General features: G+C 35.7%; 1 protein-coding gene across 44 annotated transcripts in view; it reads right to left on the bottom strand.

The window, feature by feature from the left end:
• Positions 1-14,351, bottom strand: part of PTPRD (protein tyrosine phosphatase receptor type D) — a 2,277,302-nt gene that overhangs the window by 1,575,347 nt on the left and 687,604 nt on the right. For all 44 annotated transcript variants that reach the window (XM_045069786.1, XM_045069815.1, XM_045069785.1 and 41 more), the window contains one exon: positions 9,250-9,357. The gene's annotated coding sequence lies outside the window, so the exon portion shown is untranslated. The remainder of the gene's footprint in view (positions 1-9,249; positions 9,358-14,351) is intronic.

Genomic DNA, 14,351 nt, shown 5'->3' with positions numbered 1-14,351 from the left:
CTAAATTAAATATTCTAAAATAAAAATAAAATAAATGAGAATATAAATTCTAAAAAGAAAATGAGTAATTTTCATATAAACAAATGAAATCCTAAAATTAATCTGGGTATTTTTTAAAAGTTGTCATTCTAATTCCTAAGATAAAATGAAATACTGTGCTGAAAGAGCTTAGTTGTCACACAAAAAATTTTATTCCAGAGTAAAAATAAAAATACTACTACTACTAATAATAATTAGAACCTTATTAAGATAAAACCAAAAACTGATGAATTATTAATCTCTTGTCCCACCCCCAAACCTCAATAGACAGCAAAAATTGTTAAACAAATAAATGAACAAACAAAAGGTCAACTAGGGGCTGACCAAAAAACAGGAGCTTGAAAGAAAATGGAGATACTAGTGGAAGAGAAAGGACAGTAATAGTGTCGGCTGCTATTAACCTTGGTGTGTGTAGGCCCTATGCCAAACTCACTTCCTACCTATAACATCCCATCACCATCTCCTGCTTACAGGTGAGAAAATAGAATTGTGGAGTCATTAGGCAACTTGCTAATCACATATTTCAGCACGTAGCAAACCCAGGCATTCTGGTTTCAGTCATATCCTTCATCTCTGTACTGTACGTCAGTACATTGCGAAAGGTAGGCAACAGAGGAAAGACAGTTGATATAGCAGAGGTTAGGAACTGCTGCCCATGTGCTCACAGTGTGGAGTACGGTGAGAAGTCAGCTAAGCACCCACAGAAACTGCCAGTGGCCCAACTCTTGGAAGAACAGAGTGTTTTAGAAGACGGGGTGAGATGCAATTCTAAAAAGGGGAACATTGATAGAATTCTAAAGTGGTCACCCTTTCATCCCGGGGATGAAAGGCAATTCTTTTTCCATTTCCTGTCATCTCCTACCCCCCAAATTCCCAATTCTACAGTTATCTGGAAAAATGAAACCTGGTACACTTGACTTTGGACAGAGCTCTTATATGAAGTAGACATACTTAATCAAGGAACCTGTAACTCACTTCTCTTGCTTGGTTTCCAGAACATGATCAGCCAAATTATATTACCTGAACTCCTATGCAAACATCGCACTTTATGCAAATGGAGAACAAAAGGTCAGTCATTTGAAGAAAACTGCCACATTACTGAGATCTATAGCTGAGACCCAAAAGTACTGAGAATAAACAGACAATAGGAAGTTAAAAAACTGGGTGGAAAATTAACTGTTATCAGTGATATAGAATAAGAATGTGTGCTATGATAATCGAAAAAGTTATCAAAAATTAAAAATATGTAAATAAAACTTAAAAACCAACAACACATCTGATAAAATGGGCTGCTAATAGGCTTTCAGCTATAGCCAATCAAAAATTTCCTTACTTTATTTTGTTTCCTTTTCTCTGCAAGTGTCTATCCTTGAGCTCTTATTGCTGCAGTGTTCCTAACCACCTCGTGTTTGGTGTTGCCTAATTTGAACAGATTTTTCTTCAAACAAACTCCAAATTTTTAATATACTTCCATTTGTTGTTTAACACAAGGTAATGCAATACATTATTCTAGACTGTATCCCATATTGGAATGAAAACATACTACAAAGGATGGGCTCAGTTGATAAAATTGGAATACCAGCAATAGATTATATCAAAGTATTATACATTACATTTACTGAAGCTAATTACCCTACTTTAAGTATATAAGAGAAGATCTTTGTTCTAAGGAAACACAGACTGAACTATTTAGAGGTGAAGGATAATGATGTATGCTACTCTCAAATGATTAAGGGGAAAAAAAAACAACGCTTGATACAAGGGGAGTGTGTAAATATATAGAGAAAGAAAGCTAAGACACAAATGTTAACTATAGATAGTCTAGGTAAAAGGTCCTGACATATTATTTGTACTTCCCCCCCCACCAACTTTTCTGCATATTTCATTTCTAAATAAAAGGATTTTGCTTTTAATCCAAGAAAAGTATAAGATAAAGTCAAGAAAATTTCCCAAAGAGTAAAACTAAGGGGAAAAAAAAAAGATTTTTTTAAAGATAGGCAAAGAGTAATCTAGAAGGTCCAATAGCTAACCAATAAAAAGAGAAACGGATGACAGCTAAGATGAAACGAAAGAAATTAAACTTTTAGCACAAAAAATATCAATCTCCAAAATAAAGTCAGGCTGGCATTGGTGTGATACTTTCATAATCATAAGCACAATGCAGGAACAAGAACTCCAACAGGGAAAAGCCGAGGCCGAGAGCCAGGACATGGATGGGAGACGGATGAACGTGTGGAGGAGTGAGATCACAACCTAAATCGTGGGGGCCTCAAGTATTTTCTTGAGTTTGTGCGTTTGAAATTGGAATGAGTCATTAATAATCTTAGAAACAATGAGATTTAAAGCATCTTGTGCTAAAAAGTTAGAAACCTAGAAAGCAACATTTATATAACCATGATTTAAACATTGGATGTTGATTTCCCTAAAACAATTTGACTCAATATATTGAGTAGATGGTGGAAAAGAAGTCCTGTGATTGGGGTGCCTGTCCTTTATCCTACATAAGTGTCAAAATAGGAAATTAATAGGTAATGTATAATATTAATCAAGCTAATAGAAACATGTTTAATTAAAAATAAGGTAATTACTAACAGAGGAGAGGTGAACTTTGTTCTCTAGCAGATGTGATGATAGCATAGATAGAATGGAGCAAAGTGTGATTCTGTTGCTCTTGCAAGTCTCTTAATACTATTCGATTGCTAGATCATGAATTTCTATTTTTAAGAAACAAAGCAATTTTGAGAAGTAGAACGCTTTGTAGTGCTCCAAAACTGCTTAAAACTATTTTAAAAATAAAGTACACTAATCATTCTACAGAGAGATCCCCTGCTCAAATTTTTTTGTGTATTTTTTTTTGAAAAGAATTATCTGTCCAGTGTTACATATGACATACTTTTGCAAGGAAAACCATCTCCCAGAAAAATGAATTTTAAAGAGCCCAGAAGATGCTTTTGTTTTTGTTTGTTTGTTTGTTTGTTTGTTTTGTGTGTGTGTGTGTGTGTGTGTGTGTGTGTCTTAAAACAATTGCCTTAATAAGTTGGGATTCACTGAAAGAAATTTGAAAGCTAGAGTTTCGTAGCTTTCAGTACAAAGATAGGAACATTACAAATTCCTCTAACCTTTGTAAAATCGGTTGTTCCAAATACTAAAAATATGTTTGGAGATGAAGCACATTTTGTCTTTGCGTTCAACTCCTACCCAGAGTAGATGCTAATGATCTCTACTGCTGGCAATAAAATGTCAGTTTCCATAGGTCTAATATGTTCACTCTAATTTCCATGTGGCCAATATTGAGTACCAAGACCTTTGACTTCAGCAACTGGTATATACTGGTCTCTACTACAGATGGTGGTATTTAACTGTTACAGCATATTGCAACACCTACCAAAAAAGTACTTTAATCACATATCTAAGATACAATAAAAAAGTTTAATGGTAAAGATCTCTTATTCTTTCATATAAAGGAACATCTGCTCAAGTGAGACCTAAATATGTGAGGAAATTCTTCTCATTAAGATAAAAGAAATTGACTTAAGAGGGATTTTTGTATATTTACCATCTCCTATTATTAAGGTCTGAATTTAATATAACCTTCTCTATAGCATCGGTCATAGATCTAGGGGAGCTGCTTATATTTTCTGTATTTGAAGTCTTATATTCTGTATAAAACCCAGAAGGAGGTTCTATATGATCTAAAGGATCGTTGAGGGAGATTGATTTATCTTTTTGAATATCCAGAAAGTTAGCTGCTTCATCTCACATTAGCCTTTTTAAAAAGCATTGTTTTCATTTTTTTCATTACGTAGAAATATTTTATTTTCTTTTTATCAGTTCTCATTTTCCCACCCCCCAAACATCCAGCAGGTGACAATACTAACCATACTTTTAAGCCTGACTCCACACTCAGGAGAAGTCTGCTTGAGACTCTCTCTCTCCCACTGCCCTCCCCCTCTCTAAAATGAATAAATACATTAAAAAAAAAAACATAACGATGACTGACTATCTGTATGGTTTCATAATATATGCATTTTAATCTTCATAAGGTTTGCAATGTAAACCTTTTCAGCATTATGTCATCATGAATTTGAGTTTTTGTTTATTACAAATGGTAAAAAGTTTTTGTACTATACCAACATCAGTTTTGATAGTTCCAAGTACTGTAGATTTCTAACCCTGAGACTAATAATCTTTGCTCTGGAAAGTAAGTGTTTTAAAGGTGGTAAGAAAAAGTTTTAGGTTTTATATTTTGCATGCTTTAGGAGGTAAGTTCCGCTTATTGACTTGCACTCCTCTAAATTTAAGAGATTGGCAACAACTATTTATATACTCAACCAGTATAAGATTTTGAGTATTTCCATTTTAAGTTAGAAAAAGATTTTGCAAGCATTTATACTCTCAATGGTATTAGGGTCCAATACAGTGTAAAGTTCAAAGATTGCTAGAAAGGGAATATAAAATTAAGAACATACTCCTTGGGCTAACATTAAAGATCACCAAAATTAATCTCTGTGCTTTTCTTTCCAGTACTGTTACCCTTTATTGCAACAAAAATTGTTAGCTGTTCTTTTGTCTTCTCTATACTCAAAGTCACTGTTTGCATATAAATTTTCCCCTCCCTCTATAATACCATTCTCAGCCTGCACACCATCCATTTAACTTATCAAAATCAACTTACTTCAAGAATTCCTCTCAATTGCTGAAACACAAATCAAATTTTGTCTTGTAGAAAGATATTGGCTCTTGATCTCTCCTTATCTTCTGGCATCTGACACTAATAGTTATCTAAATATGTATGATATGTGTACATAATGACATACTATTCAGTCCTGTCTATGTGTAGCTTATTTCCTCTCATGGAGAATCATTATTGAAGGTAAAAACACTTTAACGTCTATCTCCTTAGACCTGAGGGGAATATAATGTATATTATAGATGCTTAACATTTTTGACTAATCACAAATTTTAATTATTCAGAACCATCATTTTAAGACTGAGTCTCTCTCCTTCCTTCCTTAGCTCTGGTAAATTTTCAGGTTATTGCATTTTCTTGAGATATGTGAATAAAGGACACACGCACACAAAATCCAGTTGAGTTTTGGTTTATAGGATCTAATTCTCCCAGATTTTATTATACATTATTTGGAACTCCAAGTGCTTTCAGTACAACAAAAGTTAAATCTATTTTGATTTAATCCAGACATATATTATTTAATGTCTAATGAATACTGATTCATCTGACCATTCTCATCTCCTGACAATTTTTAATGTTATAGTTTGCAAAATATTCTCAGTACTTCAGAAACTGTAATTTCAACTGTTAAAGTTCAACATTACTACAGTTGTCGACAATATTAAATAATTTTTGCTGCTGTGTTGATGTTCACTGCAGCCTAAATTTCAGGTCATGGATCTTATTAATATATGGTTAGAAATAATTTCTAGATCAATGAATCAATGTTATCTTAATATTCTGTGTCTTTAATTTTCATACCACTTTTATTTTCTGAGTGGATTTTATAAGAGGAAGGTGCTTTGTGTTGCCTTCATTATCTTGGGATTTTATCCCTAGTTGAATTTCTTTTGTGCTCAAAGGGCAGAGAAAACACCTCCTGAATTACTGAACTGTGTTGATTTGATGGGCAGGTCACACACATTAAAGTAAAAAGGGAGAAACTTTCTCTTCAAATACCTACTTGCAGATATTTTACCAAAAATCTAGATTTCACAGCAGAAACAACTAATCCTACTACTTCAATAGAGGTAGTCTATTTTTCTATGTGCATATACAAATGTGTTTATGCATATGCACATATCTAAGTATTTTGGTAGGTTGGATCTATTCTCTATGGTTGATAACAATCAATGCTTAGACCCACAAAATGCTTAAACATTTATAGACTGTTTTTCACAAACACTGTATTAGTTGACTTTTAGAACTGGAACAATTTAGAATGAATAATTTATGACTTAAAGGCTTAATGAGAATCATAGACTCTGGAGTGCATAACTCATTTGTGGGAGAGTAGATATTTGAGCCTAAGACAACAAGTACCAATCTGTCGCCCCACACCTATACTGATTAACTACCATTTTACACATTTTTCTGCCATTCTTCTCATTTCAACTTAATGTCAGGTCATGTATTTATAATGTGCATGTTGTGGGGAAAGGCATTGATAAGGGAATGATGAGGAATTACTAAGAGTAAATTCACAAATAATAGAAAAAAGGGAAAGTTTTTCTAATTATTATTGTTATTAATATGTTAATGACATTAACAAACTTGTCCTTTCTCCTGCCCCTTAAGGACAATTCAGGCCTATTTGGTCAATTTGGGTACCTCCTTCTAAATCCCTCGGGGCAGGATTTTACTTTTTCAGATTTGACATTGGGGAAGGTAGAAAGAGGAGACCACATTAAAGAGGAATCTGAAGTAAAAAGACACGAAACATAGCCTACGTGAGAACGATACCTCTGGTTCATTTGGTAATATTGCTCTAGTGGATAATTGGAGTGTGGGTTTAGAGTAACAAATTTGGGAATATTAAAGCCATGGGTGTATGTGATCATTCAAGCAGAATATACAGGGAAAATAAAAAGAGCAAAGTATGGACTTGGAAACCATGGTCTCTGTGAAAGATAGGTACAGAGAAGTCTGTGAAGGAGGACACCATGGCTATTCTTCACAAAATTTAGTTTTAAAATGAAATGTTCATATGAGAAATGAGAGTTTTTCTTTTATTATTTTTTAAGATAAATATATGACCTACTTATGCATCACTAAAGTCAGATAAAGAAGAATTGCACAAAACTATGGTAATGAGACATAACTAACTTTCAAAGATTTGATGAATATGTTCATATTATAATTAATCACACACTAATGTAATTTTTGTTAAAAATGTAGTAGTATTTACAAAATGTCAGGGTGTAATAAAAGATAGCACTTAGTACATTAAATTGATTATTTTAAGCTTGAAACAAATATCAATATTCAAATTCATCCAATGTGTATCACTTATACTATAATTTTTTTATAAAATGAAATACAGAGCAATACTTTTCATTTTATACTTTTATTTAAAAGTGAGCTTAGGGTGCCTGGGTGGCTCAGTGGGTTAAAGCCTCTGCCTTCAGTTCGGGTCATGATTCCGGGGTTCTGGGATCGAGCCCTGCATTGGGCTCTCTACTTTGGTGGGGAGCCTGCTTCCTCCTCTCTCTCTGCCTGCCTCTCTGCTTACTTGTGATCTGTGTCTGTCAAATAAATAAATAAAAACTTAAAAAAAAAAGAAAGAAAGAAAAGTAAGCTTAATATGTAATCTTATCCATTTCAACAGGTCAAATTTTGTTATTAATACTAATGAAAGCACATTTCTGTATAGTTAAATTTCAGTCTTTCTTTGGGGACTTTAAACATCTACTAAATAGGAATTAACTTGACTCTCCTAAACTCTCATCTAAACAAAAAAGTGGTATATTTTTATAAATACATAGCACATATATATGTCCTTTTAAAAAAATATACATATATGTTCATTTAAAAATACAAATGCAGGCTTTTACTTAAATTCTGTTTAATTATCTGTATAGATATACATTTTACACAAATTTAGGATTTTACTCCAATTCTCTTTCATAACCTGATTTTTTAAAAGATTTTATTTATTTATTTGAGAGAGAGAGAGAGAGAGAGAGCATGAGCAGGAAAGAGGAGACAGAGGGAGAGGGAAAAGCTGATTCCCCCAACACAGGGCCTGATCCCAGGACCCTGAGATCATGACCTGAGCCAGAGGCAGACGGTTAACTGACTGAGCCACCCAGGTGCCCCACATAAGCTGATTTTTAATCTCTGAAGGAATGACTTTATTTTTTCATGATCTTATTCTTCTATGATCCTATGTTCTTATGAAAACATTTTCAAGGTTAAGTTGTATTTTTTATGATTATGTGAAAAACATTCAGTATGAAAACATCAGAAAAAAAAGTTAAAAAAGCAAAATAAAATAATCATATTCTTCTGCCTTTTCTACATAAATACACAAATGTTATGTTAAAGACATTTTAACCTGCTTTTATAAATTTAAAAATATCCTTATTCCTTCTTTCATAAGTATTCTAAATCATTTTAATAGTTCCATAGAATTTCACAGTTTGAACAAAAATCTATTTTATAAGTTCAGTGCAGTTAAGTATTTGGGTTGTTTATCATTTTCATTGCTACTAAAACAGATTATGAGAAACATCCTTTGCTCGTATCTTTTCAGATATTCTTAATTTACCCCCTTTCATTGTCACTCGGTACAGAATCATGGTGACAAAAGGAAGGATTATTACATATTTGATAAGTAGAATAAGTACTTATTGCATATTCTTTACGTCTTTCTGATAGCACTTAATTAACTTAATTGCTAGACTTATAGCTTACCTTCTTTGTTAATATTTAAATCTGTGGAAGGCAGAAATTATATGTGAATTAACATGTGTGTTGGCCTAGTATGTAAGTCTTGCAAATTTAAAAAATTAAGTTGTGTAACATTTGTTTTCCATTCTTTAAATCTATAGCCTGTTCTATTCAGCCCACAAAAGCTTCATATTGAGGTCCCTGAATGATGCATACCTTCTGGCTTAAAAATTCATGAAGGTACATACGTGGAGAACTGTAATTAGAATATGTGTATGTCTGACCTTACCTCTGATCTCATGTCATTCAGAAACCAGAAGTCAAGGAGTCTTTTGAGTTACTGGGTTATCTACCTGCTCTAATTGCATGATTTTGGAAGTGACAAAATTTGGAGTCCTCAAAGCTAACTCATCCCTCCTGTGCCTGTCACGAAGGCTACAGAACAGTGTGTCAGTGCCAAATGCTTCATGTTTACTCTGTTCCCACTGGTCAGTTCTGGAAATAGGCTTTCTTCTTAACCCCCAAACACTTTATGAAATTTCATCTTTCGTTCTACTTTCAGTTCAGGCATTTTGACACCCAGTTCAGAAAGAAAGCCATTCAGAGTTACCTGTTTGATCACTTAAAGAGGAATGAAATATATATTTATTGACTTTAAAGTGTGATAGAATTTTACAGCTATAATATTTTGAAGAAATACAGTATTCCAGTATTTTAAGAGGGTAAAAATCTTGCTGGAGTTTTCTTCTGAGTCCCATGGGTAAAAATCAGAAAGATGCACCCATTGTATCTTGGAGAACTGTACTCACCTGGAGCGAAAGCCCATCACTTCCTTCAATGCTGGTGCCAACATGCTGTCTGTCAGACACCCTTAACTGCAGTATCACCGGCCAGGAACTGCTTGTTTTTATTCCCACCTGGAACAAAATACGGTGTCAATCTTTTTTTTTTTTTTTAACATTCATTCAAGCACAGTAAGATATTCATTATGTTATCTTTCCTTGTCACATCAGACACCCATTTATCAGAATGTTCAACACAAAGGAAAGAAGCGTAAACTCTTCACCTCTATCATTTATACCACAATGATTAATTCAGCAGGTGTTTAAGTCAAAGGGACGTCTATATTTTATCTCCTATAAGATATTCTTTATAAAGGATTATTATTTCACTGCCAGAATGTCTATCCATTTGGTTTAAGTAACCGGTGTGTTAATTTAGGAAGCCATTTTCTACATATAGTCCTTGGAGATTGTAAATCAAAATACCTTAAACCCCAGAAAGTACGTTGAAAATATTGCATCCTGAATTTTTTTAACACCACCAAAAGAAATCTCAGTAGGAAGCAATTTAGTAACACAACAGTTTTATGCCTGTACTACTTTATAGTCTTCAACTTGTGAGACCCTGATGAAGAACACAGGTGTTTCCTCAAAGGCACCAGAGTGTTGTTACTATGAGACATTACATGAAAATACAGATTTTGATCAGATGATGGAATCAGATACTTAAACAAAACCTCCTAGCTGGGCTGCCTGTGTATGAAAGGCCCTTTACTTGTCACAACGGAAACCACTTGGCCTTCAGCACTCCCAGCCTTGCTCCAGTCTGGTGCACAGCTGGATGGTTTAAGAAAACACAAGAAATCCAACAACATGCCCTTCTTGTGGCAGTCTGTCCCAGGCAGGTCCCGTTTTGCCTTTGCCCTTGCCCCCTTCTCTGGCCCTCGGAGTTTGACTCTGAACTGAATGTCATAGTGGAGATCCTGTTACTTGCTGACCTTCCTCTGAGGCTTGCTGCCTTACCTTCATCCTCAGCACCAGGCTGATATGCCCTACTGTTTGATCCACCAGCCAGGGGAACCTCTACCCTCTTGTACTCAATCTGTAGTCATCACTTGTTTGAATCACGACCTGATATCTGGCCCCAACCTCTCTGAGTGAATAGTGTGGTTCCATGTACTTCAACACTAGCAGTGAAACCTATTACCTTTCTGGTGTTAAGTTTGAACCACCCCTTTTGTCTCATTTTGCTTTAAATTTAAGAGATTTTCCTATGCAGTGTAACATAAAGGTGCCAGAGAAACCCATTTTCTTTCCGTAATAAAAGTCGTATCTTAAGAGTGAATATTGTTCTTTCCTTGCAGCTGTCTAAAAATTCAGACTTTTCTTCTCTCCCTCTGGAATCCATTTCACCCCCTTTATTTCTGCTGCTACTGACACAAGAAGCTTTCATTAGCTCTCATTCAGATAATAACAATAACTTCTTAAATGTCGGTCTAATGCCAACTGAAAACAGATGGCACTTTCAAATTAGAATAATTGAGGAGAGTCCAATAAAGAACCTATTACAAAACTGGGGGCTATCTGTTGGGAAACTGCAAGGGAAGGTGCCACCCTGAGGCTGGGAGAGATGAGAACAGGGAGCAGTTGCTACCATCTAGGGGTCAGATGTATAGAGTCAGATGTATATAAGTCCCTGGGCAGAAACAGTGATCTTCGGTTGGGAGTCCTGGGTAGCACAAGATGACAGAACGTGAGGCAGCCCTAAGATAAACCACACTCATCTTCTCTCTTCTCTCTGGTTTCCTATCTATTCTATCTACCGGACAAACCACTCTGGGCTCCCAAGGTCACAGAGTCTCTTGATGAATTCCATCCAAACTCGTTTCCAGTGTTAGAGAGTAGGATGGAGAAAGGTAAAGCAAGAGTGACTCTGAAAGGAGAATAGGAGAGGTTCAGCAAACCCTTGTTCCTACTTCAAAGCACGGGATTTGGAATCAAATGTAGGTTTGACTCCTATGTGTGTCACTAGATAAATTTTTATAATTCTTGATATCATCATCTGTATGACTCAGATAACATACCTCAGAGTTTTGTTAGAATTAAATGGCATAACATACCTAATACATACATATCTACCAAGTAGTTAGTATTAGCTACAGTGGCAATAATTCTTCTCAAAATGACAGAAATCCAAGTCAAACACACTCCAGCCATACTAAACTCTTCAAGATTTGTAATGGGCAGCGTATTTTCAGATTGTTCACAACTGCTCTTCTTTCTGTTTAAGAAGTTTGTTTTCTTTCCCCCTCCCTCCCTGTTGCCAGAGAATCCCTACTCATATTTTAAAATCCATGAAATGATCTAAAGATTTTCTTCAGTTTTGGTAACAGGAGATCATTCTCCCCCACCCCTTTTTTTTTGGTCTTTCCATGGCACATGTCATTCTGCAAAGCAGTCAGACTATGCCACTTCCTACTTGACTATGAGTCCCTTAAAGGAAAGTCTACGTCGGACAGATTCATAGCCTCGGAAGATGGCTCATTGCCAGGTTCTTAGTAGATATCCAATAAACATTAAGTCAATAAATGTGTATTACTAGAGAAAATCTGTTACAATGTAAGGAAATAGTTTCTTAAATTATTTCCTCCTTGCCCAAAGGACAGATCAGTCTGTACCATGGGAGGTGGTGGGGAGTAAGATTATCATGGAAAGTCCAGACAACCAAAGAGATCCCAAGGGAAACTTCAAACAGCTCTGCAAGTTCACTCTGGGACAGCTCTGCAGGAAACTTTGCCTCATTCATTTCGAGGCTGCCAGACCTATTAGTACTGATTGATTTCAAGCAGATAATTACTAACTTATAAACCACCTAGGTAACTGAATACAAACACCTCTAAGTATCTGATGCATTTAAGTGATAAGTGGAATTGTCAACATTTCCTCAAGACTAATCCAACATTTCTCCCCCTGCAATTTAAAACATATGTATTTATTGTTTTATGAATAGATAATACACTTAGATGAATCTGGGCCTCACAAAATGCTACATAGAACTAAGTCTTTCTGTCACCCTTGCCTCCATCTTCTCCTTATGACATCTTCAATGAGACCAACTTTGTTGGCATCTTAGGATTCATGCAAAATTTTCTTCTACAAATACGTGAAAGTATGTATATTATTCCCCACCCCACCTTCATTTAAACAAAGAAAAAAGATCGCACTCTTTGCCCACTTTAATAGGCCCTACCTTTCTCCCCACCCCACCAAAAGTGGAATCTTATATTAGTAAATAAACAGCATCTTCTTTGTAGTCAGCTTCCTGTCTTTCTATTGCTCCGATGGACCTGAAATTATTTATTACACCCCAAGATTTTTATTTTCCAAAACTCTTATTATTCTTGAGATTAAAAAAAAAGTTTGTTAATTTGTGTCTTAGAGGTAGATCTCTAGGTTAATTTCCTATGAGTGTGTAAAATGCATTTGTAACTTTCAAAATTGTTGCCAAATTTCCATCCTTGAAAGTAGAGCCAACTAATGCTACCATCACCACCTTCCACTTGGGTGGACAGACTTCTAGATCCTTGAAAACCGGATAGGTGAAAAATTTTATTTCTATCATTTTAATGAGCATTTTAAGAATTATGATGTAAGTTAAATATCTCCTAATGTTACTTAAGGGATATTACGTATCTTTTTGTGTGAAACTTCTATTAATATCCTTTACAATTTTTAAATTTCAAGTACAATTTAATGCATTCTTTCTCATTCTATGTACTTCCTCAATGAAGCAAAGTCATTAACGACATGAGCACAATTCCTCTCCCTTAACATCCTTAAAAGCTTGCGCTCCCAAGCTCCTCGCAATCTTACACTGGAAAGCTAAACCTCACAAAGAGGTCCCACAGCGCGCTCTGGTGGCAGCTAGCTCCATCACACCTTCCCTGCATTAACTCTTGGGGCAAACTATCGTCAATAAAGCTTGTTATCAATCTCTTCCTTAACCTCTAAGCCTAGCGTTAGTCTCCTCACCTTAGAGACAATACCGAATTGTACCCAGCCGAAAAAGAAGGAGACAGTAGAGCTACGTCAGCCCTCCAGAAACCAAGCTTGTGCCTGTAAATTGGTAGGTATCCTAATAGGCAGGATTCAGTTCTTTTCTAGTCAGCTTGCCAGCCCACTCCGTGGCTCTGCTTCACTCTTCCTTGTGCATCAGTGAAGTCAAAAGAGCTATCCTCACTCTTGAGAATTCCATGTAATGAAAACATCACAAAGTTCAGTCAGAAGCGTGAAATTCCCTCATTCCACAAGTATTTCAAATATATAAGCACTATTCTAAGCGCTTGTGATTATGTTCAGAGAACAAAATAAACAAAAAAAAAAATCTGTCTTCTTGGAGTATATCTTCTAGTGGGACAATGTAATCAGGAAGAGTGTAATTAACAAATAACATGTTTATATTGCAAGATACAGAGACTATGTGCGGTGAGAGGTGGAGTACATGTTCCTCTTTAATCTAGAGAAAAAAAAATAAATGGTAGGTCTCTTTGGGTGAAGATTTGAAGTTGTGGAAATCATGTGGTTCACAGCAGAAGAAACCTTCTAGAACATGGCAGGGTTCGTAAGGCCATGGTCCTGCAGTGGACACCTGAAAGATGCCTTTTCAGGATTCACAGACCTTTTCACCCCGCTGCTGAGAGTGCTGTTAACTGCAGGCTCTAATCTTACCTGGAATTGCCTGAAGCTGGCCATGCTGCCTCACCGAGTCCTCACTCAAAGGCAGCCTGCGCTCAGTTACAGATGTTGAGTGGGCATGAAGGGGTGGCTTAGGGCCACAACACAGGATAGCTTTCTGCACTGTTGGAAGAAACCTTTGTTGAGGCTACACTGCAGCCCATCTTCTATTTGCTCATTCCTTCTTTCTTCCTTTCTCTTTCACACAACCTGATCCCAAAACACTCCTTATAAACTTCCTGCATGCTAACTTCTGCCCCCATCTGCTTTCATCTAGAGCAGCGAGGTAGCCATTATGTAGCTCATAACTTGACACAGCAACTCATTCATTTCACAGACCTCTGTTGACTACCTACTATATGCTACCACTGATTTTGATGTTTAGAATACAATAA

The sequence above is a fragment of the Mustela putorius genome, unplaced genomic scaffold, assembly GCF_011764305.1.
Source record: "Mustela putorius furo isolate JIRA1106 unplaced genomic scaffold, ASM1176430v1.1 tig00003944_pilon_pilon_pilon, whole genome shotgun sequence".
NCBI classification, from domain to species: Eukaryota; Metazoa; Chordata; class Mammalia; order Carnivora; family Mustelidae; genus Mustela; species Mustela putorius.
This window is presented reverse-complemented; position numbering and strand designations above follow the sequence as displayed.